Source organism: Alosa sapidissima, chromosome 18 (assembly GCF_018492685.1).
Source record: "Alosa sapidissima isolate fAloSap1 chromosome 18, fAloSap1.pri, whole genome shotgun sequence".
NCBI classification, from domain to species: Eukaryota; Metazoa; Chordata; class Actinopteri; order Clupeiformes; family Clupeidae; genus Alosa; species Alosa sapidissima.
This window is the reverse complement of record NC_055974.1, coordinates 8,634,773-8,643,532: the sequence shown is the minus strand read 5'-3', so window position 1 is coordinate 8,643,532 and position 8,760 is coordinate 8,634,773. Positions and strand designations below refer to the sequence as shown.

The following is an 8,760-nucleotide window of genomic DNA, read 5'->3' as shown; positions in this document are numbered from 1 at the left end:
GTATATCCTGTTATGATATGTACTCATCAGATAAGTGTGTTGTGCTAGTCATTCAGTTATGAAATACAACCAAGCATGCAACTAGATTTTTTAAACACAACTGATCAAAGTCTAATCCTGTGATGGCTCATTAATTAAGAATTTCCGCCCTATGACTCACCACTGACATACCACAAGCAAAAACACAAACACAAACACAAGCATAGACACAAACACAAACCCACAAAAACAAGCATAAACACAAACACGCACACACACCCAAACAAACATAAACACAAGCATAAACACAATCACAAACATAAACACAAACATAAACACACACCCAAGCATAAACACAAACACACACACAAACATAAACACAAGACCCAGTGGCCCAGTAACCCTCCCCTGTGTGGGCAGGGTGTGCGAAGCTCCTCTAGCCATCACAAATGCACCCTAGGGTGGTCCTTATTTTTCAACTTTTGAAAGTTCATGCTCTCACCCCACCAATATGTTTGAATAAATAAAAAAGAATAATTTGGCAAAGTTTTATCAATATTAATCAATATTTAGAGGTTGCTCAAAACCTTTAAAGTTTAACACATACTGTGCAGTGTGCATATTCAGGATTGTTTCGCGTATTATGTGATACATTGTGCTAGCATGTATAATTGTTTAATAATATATGCTTATGGCAGCAATGGACTTATTTGACCATGCAGTCAATGACCATGTGTATTGATTATTGGTGACCACATTGAAATGGGAATTCCATATTGTCCATTTAAATTTACAATGCTGATTTGCTAATCTCATCTGCTGATTCCGGTATTTCCTAATAATATGCTGTTGTGAGCAATTCATAGCAACTCCTGTTTTAGTTGCGATATGTCTTTAAAAGCATCAATGTGAATGAAGCACAATAGACAATACACTGAGACAATGGCTGAAGCAACATGAAGCAAATCCGCTATATGGTTACTTGGATCAGAAGAGACTGAAATAACTGGAACAAAGTTACCCTCCAAGAAGCAGGTTTTATGTTTGTTGTAATATTACCATAAAACATTCAAAGAAGTCTTGGTATTCTAGGACAAGGCTAGGATTCCCGTTCGTCCCCAACATCATGCCATAAAACAACTGGAAACACGACAAATGGCAGAAGCTGAAGAAAAATGCCAAGAGAACTTCTGACACTCAGCAGTGCAATGTAGAGGCCTTCGTAGACCAGTTGGGAGACCTGTTTGATATCGCACATCAAGATGCACTCATTCATCTCAGGAATCCAGAAGATAGAGACTTTCTTCTGACCCAAAGAGAAAAAGGACGTCCCGGGTGTACAACTGTACAATATGATGATACAATTTAAATCTCTCACTTTCTCTTACCATGTTATAGTTTTTATATTATTGATTGAATGGACATTATTGTTTATTATTGCCCCCCCCCCCTCATTTTCATTGCTTATTTCATTAGGCTATTGATTTAATTGACATTGTTTATTATTGCTATTCTCCTTATTATATAGTCTGACCTACAAATAATATTGCATTTTATTTTGTGTTGCGTTCTTAAATGGTACAATTTCTGCAAAAATTAGCAATTCCGGAAATATTCAAAAGCCTTGAGCTACCTCTAGATATTGTAGGAACAATTCAATTTTGCACAGTGTGTTTTTATTGATATCCTAACACATTTAGGGGGTGAGAGTTGAACATTTCCAAAAAAAAATTTTTTACCCCATTAAAGGACCACCCTATTTGCACCCCTTTGTTCAGCCACGCTGGCTATCTGGATGGTGTAATTGCCTGGGCATGGGATGCAATGCCTCTGCTAGAGCTAGACTATTGCTCAGGAGGAGTATCTAATGACAGTAGATTGGACATCACCAAGTACATGTCACCAAAGTTCAAAGTTGGATTCTATGTATTAATGAGATATGTTGAATATGTCTGAGGTTACTGTAAAGGCATAGATTAGATTAAATGCTGACTTGTTATTCCAACCAACTTGTTATTGCAATCCAGAACAGGTTCAGAAACAATGGTTGAGTGTTTGTCTCAGTGATTCTTAATTTAGACATATTTTAGCACAAACACTAATTCAATCGTAGAGGCTTTGCAGCATACTGTATCCATGACAATGCCTTGAAAACAGAGTATGAAAAGCTGCCACAGTGTTGTATTACATGACTAAATGCCCAGTTACCAAGGTGACATGTCATCAGTCTAGGTGACATGTCATCAACACCACTAACACAAGTTAGTGGTACGATCACACTATGATGATAGGCTGGTACATCAAATAAGGATTTCCCAAGAGTGTGTTTACACACTGACAGAGAGACAACACACACACACACAAACACACACACACACACACACACACACACACACACACACTCAGTGTGGTCACAAGATGGCATTGCACAAGCAGTTGTTGCACACACTCCCATGCCAAACACGGGGGCTCAAAGGTTGGCTGACTGGCCAACAGGCACAGAGAAGAGTTGATGTATGCAGGGTCTCACACAAAGGTACACCAAAACATACACGTTGGCACGCACGCAAACACATACACACACACACACACACACACACACACTATGGTGCACACATGCACATGCACACACACACACACACACACACACACACACACACACACACACACAGAGTGGATAAGTGACTGAAAGACCAAAGGCAACAGACCGACACTTGACAGCTGTACGCATGCTGTTCACGTGGGCCATGTACAGTTCAACATGTCCAAAAGTACACACAAACATGTACAGTAATGTACAATACATGCAATAAAATATGTGTACCCCCTCCCTCCTCACACACAGACACACACACCATTTCACGCATGCATGTACAGTATGTGTTTGTGTGTGTGTGCTCAGGTGCAATAGGGCATACACACTCCCATGTTCATGTCACACATACCTGTGAGTATGAGCTCACATACTGTATGTACACAAAATGCACATATGGTTACATTAGGCTGCACGATCAGTCAATCCACTCCCACATCCAACATGAGCACAGATGAACATACAAGCAGGACCACAGAAAAGTTAGCAGCAAAGAAATGTGTGTGTGTGTGTGTGTGTGTGTGTGTGTGTGTGTGTGTGTTTGCCTATGTGATAAAAACACTAAAAGCTCTGCAAAGGAACATCTCTCTCTCTTTTTCTTGCACTTTCTATCTCTCTCTCACACACACATACATACACACACACACACACACAGTATACATATACACACACACACACATATACATATACACACACACACACACACACTACTGATGATGCTGGGGTCACTCACTTCTCTGCGGCGGGTCAGGTCAGGCTGCCACGGATGAGAGAGTGTAGAGTCTGGCTGACCGATGCTCAGGCTGAGGACAAATAAGCAGTCAGGAACGTGGTCGCGTGGTCCGCTCGCTGTGACACCACGATCTGATAGGACGAGGCAGGCAGGGCCGGTGAGATGCTGGGAGTCTTGGGTGCCCCTGCGTGAGAAATCTGTCTGATGACACGCACTCCCTTTCTCTCTCGCACACACACACAAATACTCACACACACGCTACTGGACACACAATCCTACTCAATCTTTCTCTCTCTCTCTCTCTCTTTCTCTCCCTCTCTCCTACAAACACACACTTGAAATGACTGAAGTGGGTTGCTGCTGTATAAAGTCCCAGTGAGGGTGGGTGAGCAAGGCCTGGACCGTGCTCTTCTGACACTGTTTCTGTTTCACTCTCTTTCTCTCTGTTGCTCTCTCTCTCTCTCTCTCTCTCTCTCTCTCTGTCTCGTTACCTCTCTTACACAGGCACACACTAAGCTTTCATCCCCAGTAGGATTATGCAACACATCCACGGCCTCCCCCCTGCACAAAGGCCAATCAAAGCTCGGCAGACTGAAAGACCAAAGAGCGGTGGGATTTAAAGTGAGACAGTGAGAGAGAGACATTGGATATGTCTACCTACTAAATACTTAGTAGGAGAGTACCCAACCTTACTACAACTAGCTGCACGATATGTTACAGAATGCCATAAAGCAAGAGACAGCCACTAGGCAAAATCTATGAATTGAGAGAGATATAGATAAAGAGAGAGAGAGAGAGAGAGAGAGAGAGAGAGATAGACAGAGAGAGGCTCTAGCAGACAGTCAGGCGAGCAGGGAAGTAACACAACACCCTCTGCTGCAATATTCATCTGGAAACAGGACTTACAATAAAGGATTAAAAAAAGAAAAGAAACGTTGACAAACTTGACAACTAGTCACAGGGAGAAAGAAACAGAGAAGGAGGGAGAGCAAGGGAGTGCATGCGTTTGGCTTTCGTTGGAATGAAGTAAAATAGTAGCTAATTAGTAGACAATAGGCCTTTATCACGGCAGCTGAAGCAGGGCTGTTCACTTTCCTGTTGGCAGGCAAACCACAGGTGTTCCTAAAAACATTAACGAGGCCTCTGGTTGAAGTAACTGTGGCCGAATCTGACACTTAATTAGAAACACCTGTGCTCACACAGGAACAGGGCTGTTCACTTCCTACTTCGGCTGCCGTGATAAAGGCCTATACATTTTGTTTTGTGATGCCATGTCTGAATGACTGACTGCCAATCAACATAAATACTCAGATGCATATATGCACACGCGCGCGCCGAGCACACACAAACATACACACATGCATGCACACAGAGCATCGCTTTGAAGCGTGACAAACATGCTAGTCAATCTGTATTGTTACTGTTCTCTTATCTTAAGTTGATAAAGCAGGCAATCATCATTTAAGTAATCATCTAGTGTTGCGCCATCTTTCACTAGGGACCGTGCTACTTGCTTTCAGGCTTGGCTCTATAAACCCAGACAGGGAAAGAATCTGCCCAACAGGAAATGAGTAGATCATAGAGTATGAGCGTCGCTCACAGAGGGTAGCCTAGCTTATGTGTGTGTGCCAATACAGCCCTCCACGTTGAAGTCAACAGCCAACTAATGTACGTGCAGAAACGTTACAAATTGGTCAACAGATGGCAGTGATAAAAGCTGATGACTTATGGCAGTGTCATGTGTATGGAAGCTTTTCTTACATTTTCTCCAGGTGCGTTTTGGACCAAAGAAAAGTCGCGCCTTCGCTAGATGGCTAGTTGAACAAGTGTCTGTCTATGGTATGACCACATGCCAAAAAAAAATATATTTCAAGATGATACTAAAACAAGTTGCCAATAAAACTGGCTAATTGTGTAATGCTGTTTCTTTTATGTGTTGTTCAGTCAATGACATCTTGCATTAGCATTATCGCCCATTAGTTCAGATCACTTGAGTGTCTGTCTATGCTTTTCTGTTTTCTTCACAGCAGTAAACAGACTTAGACAGAGAGCTAGAGATGGGGTCAAGTGCGTCGATGGTGAAGAAAGTCCTCTGAGACATTGTAGTGTGGCAGCCTGATACCGATGAGGACATCTACTTCCGCTGTTTACCTAAAAGCTAATAATGCAGCTATCCCCGCGCACACACACACACACACACACACACCTGAGTTGATTACAGTATTGATAAATTACGTTTTATGACCACCAATGGATAAGCTACTGAAAGAAAAAACTCCATGCGAAATACACAATTCAATTGTGACATTGCTGTTCTTCTTAGAAAGGAAGTGGAATTGTATTTCTCCGCTGTCAGTTTTGACGTTGGCAGATCTCACCATATTCTTTAGGTTGCAAAGAAGTAGAAATAACAAGCCTCACAGCAGGGGCGCTGTTGGAAAATGTGGGCCCCATGAAAGACAATAATTCGGGGGGGGGGGGCTTTCTGGGGGGCCCCCTGTCAGTGTTGGTCAGGTGTGACTTTTTGGCTTAGAGCCACTACCAAGAAAATAATAATAATAATAATTTATAAAGCACTTTTCGAGCATCGAATGTGCTCTGCACTGCCTTGGGCAGCAGGGAGTGGTGGGAAGTATTAAACGGTTCATTAGAGCTGATCTCTGAATGATGCACCTGCAGTAGGCTCAGAGGGCACTGGGAGCCAGCACTGCCCACCCAGAGTGGGCGCTACAGCTGTCTGTACATCTAATCAATGGTCAACCAACCTTAATCTGTGCTCATTTAAAACTATCTGACTCACCCATTACTTACCTCTGACACCCCTCTCTCTCTCTCTCTGCCATTTCATCTGACTAAACCGTATCTGCGTTTTTATTATACTAATCTAAAACTAGTATGGGTGCTCTACATGGTGCCGTGTTTTGTTTGCTTATCAAGAGCAAATATGGAAATTGTGTCATTGTCCTCCTACACCTTGAAGGAGTGGTTCCATATGGCAGAGAGCACTAACTTTATATAGCCATGGAGTCTGGCTCGGTCTGATCCTAGTGCTGATTCAGGGGTGGAGAGGGTCTGGATCTCCACTCCACTGAGACTATTCTGTTTTAAATACACCCACCATATACAGCTAGTGTACTAAAATAAAGAAGAGCAGTTGCTTACTTTTAACGGAGCGAGACCCTTTTCTATATTTTACAGGATTGCGGGTGGATGGTAGGTGTGTTCTTTAAAGCTGTCTGAAATAGAATATCTCTGTGTGTGTGTGTGTGTGTGTGTGTGTGTGTGTGTGTGTGTATATTTATCTCTTCTTTGCTCTCTTTGGTTTTACACACACACACACACACACACATTTCTCTAAACGTCTGTTGCCTTGTAATTATGCATAGTCCCTCTTTCTCTGTTATTCTATTCCATGGGAGGCCTTGGAGTATCTGAGCGACTCACAGTGCATCTGTTGGATGTTGAGGTGCACACAGCACTCTCACAGCCGGTGGCCCAACAGCAACTCAAACGCCTCCTGAGGGTCTCAGCGACAATCTGTTCTGCATGGCACACACCATCAGCTGCGAATACACACACGCACACACATGCACGCACACACACGCAGTATCATTCATAGATTTTCTGGTACTTCCTGTTCCTCTCGCTCACATTTATCATCTGGGGGTGAGAATATGCATAAAAGCTCACACACACACACACACACACACTCACTCACTCACTCACTCACACACTAACACACTCTATCTCTCACACACATACTAGCAAAATGATGTTCACTGCGAAAGCCATGCATTTTCTCACACCTGCAGCACCTTAACAATCACCTGACTTTATCATTTCAACTTTGTCAGTCTAAATGTTTAACAAAAGCTATCAGGTCAAGCATGTAAACAGTGATGAGTCAAGGTCTGAGTTCATTGTGATTGGGCCTGTATGTTAGTGTCTCTCTCTCTGTGTGTGTGTGTGTGTGTGTCTAGTTACTTTGTATTGTACAGATTCCTGTGAATATTTTATAAGTGTCTGTCACACATTTGTTCCTGGAACATGATATTGAGTGTTGGAGTTTATGATAATTTAGATAGAAGAGTTAACACCAGTGTCAACAGTACTTATGACACCTTTTCTTGTTCAACTTTATCCTTTATGGGCTCCATCTTCCCTTTCCATTGAACAAAAGAAAGAAAAGTCAATGGAGAGTCAAGTCTCCCGTAACAAAAGAAGGACACTTGAGAGATAACATTCAGAGTGTTGGAGGACTTGCGAGACTTGCAGTTTGGTTAATAAACTGTATGAAAAGTAACAAGACAAGGAGTACAGTCACGGAATGAAGATGCATTGAACCTCACGTAGTCCCATTTCTCTAGACTGGGTGCAGAGCTTTTACAGGATTTAATACGTAAAAGTGTAAGTGAATGCTGTGCAATAGGGTGCTTTAGACAGATCCGGAAATATTTAGACTTTAAGTGATGGAAAATATTGCTCTGCCAATGCTGCTCTGCTGACAGTCGCAAATGAGTATAGTATATTTTCTTTATTTTCCCAAGTTTCTCCACCGTTTTAAGTGTTGTAAGCATCATTATTTAATTTGGGTTGAGGCCAAGTATTTGAGCAATGCTTTTCTGTAAGCAAGCTTAAGAGGAGCGTCCAATTGCTCTAAAAATACGTAGACGTTTTAGACAGAAGTATTACACGAATTGCAGGTGCAAAGGTATTGAGCAAGGTGTTCTTATATCTATCTTTGAGTGGAATGTCTACATTATACTCTCTTCCAAAAGACAATGGATCTACGTATTTCCAGGTCAATTTGTACAAAACTCCCCCATGGAAGAGTTACTAAATGGTCAAGGGAGCTGCTGAATCTTCACCTTGGGTGGACTTTGTCCATGTTGACTGGACCAGCTATTGTCTGTGTTATCATTATGAGGGGGGAGTGAGATACCCAGCCAAAGGTAACTGGTTCATGAGAGCCCATAAAGATGGCAAAGGCTGGAGACATTATCAATGAGACATGCTTATCTTCAACCACTTCATGTGTGTTCATGTATGACAGGGAAGAGGGGGCGCAGGTCATCGGATTCTGTCTACCATGGCTTCTTTTATATACTGTTGAGACTGTTGAGAATTTTACACTTATGCTGAAATGTAAAATAGTACAGTGTAGGTTTGATTAGTGAAATTAGAGCACCAGGACTATGGTCAGTGTAGGTGAAATCTTACAGAGATATCGTTATGGCTTTCTGAGGGGCAAAGAAGCTATAGGTACTGCTCCTACCACGTGCATCATGCAATGTGCGTAGGGCACCAAAGGACAGAGGGGGCGCACAAATTTATCCAATAAGAAGCTTTACTGCAAACTGCGTTTCACTCTTCTTCAAAGGACGTTTGCAATGTCAAAATGCACCAACACCATGTTACATGCAAAGATATAGATACTTTTTGGGTCCTCTTAATC

General features: G+C 42.2%; 1 protein-coding gene across 1 annotated transcript in view; it reads right to left on the bottom strand.

The window, feature by feature from the left end:
* pcxb (pyruvate carboxylase b) overlaps positions 1-3,796 on the bottom strand; it is a 218,988-nt gene extending 215,192 nt beyond the window's left edge. The window contains exon 1 of the mRNA XM_042070635.1: positions 3,306-3,796. The gene's annotated coding sequence lies outside the window, so the exon portion shown is untranslated. The remainder of the gene's footprint in view (positions 1-3,305) is intronic.
* Positions 3,797-8,760: the final 4,964 nt, after the last annotated feature.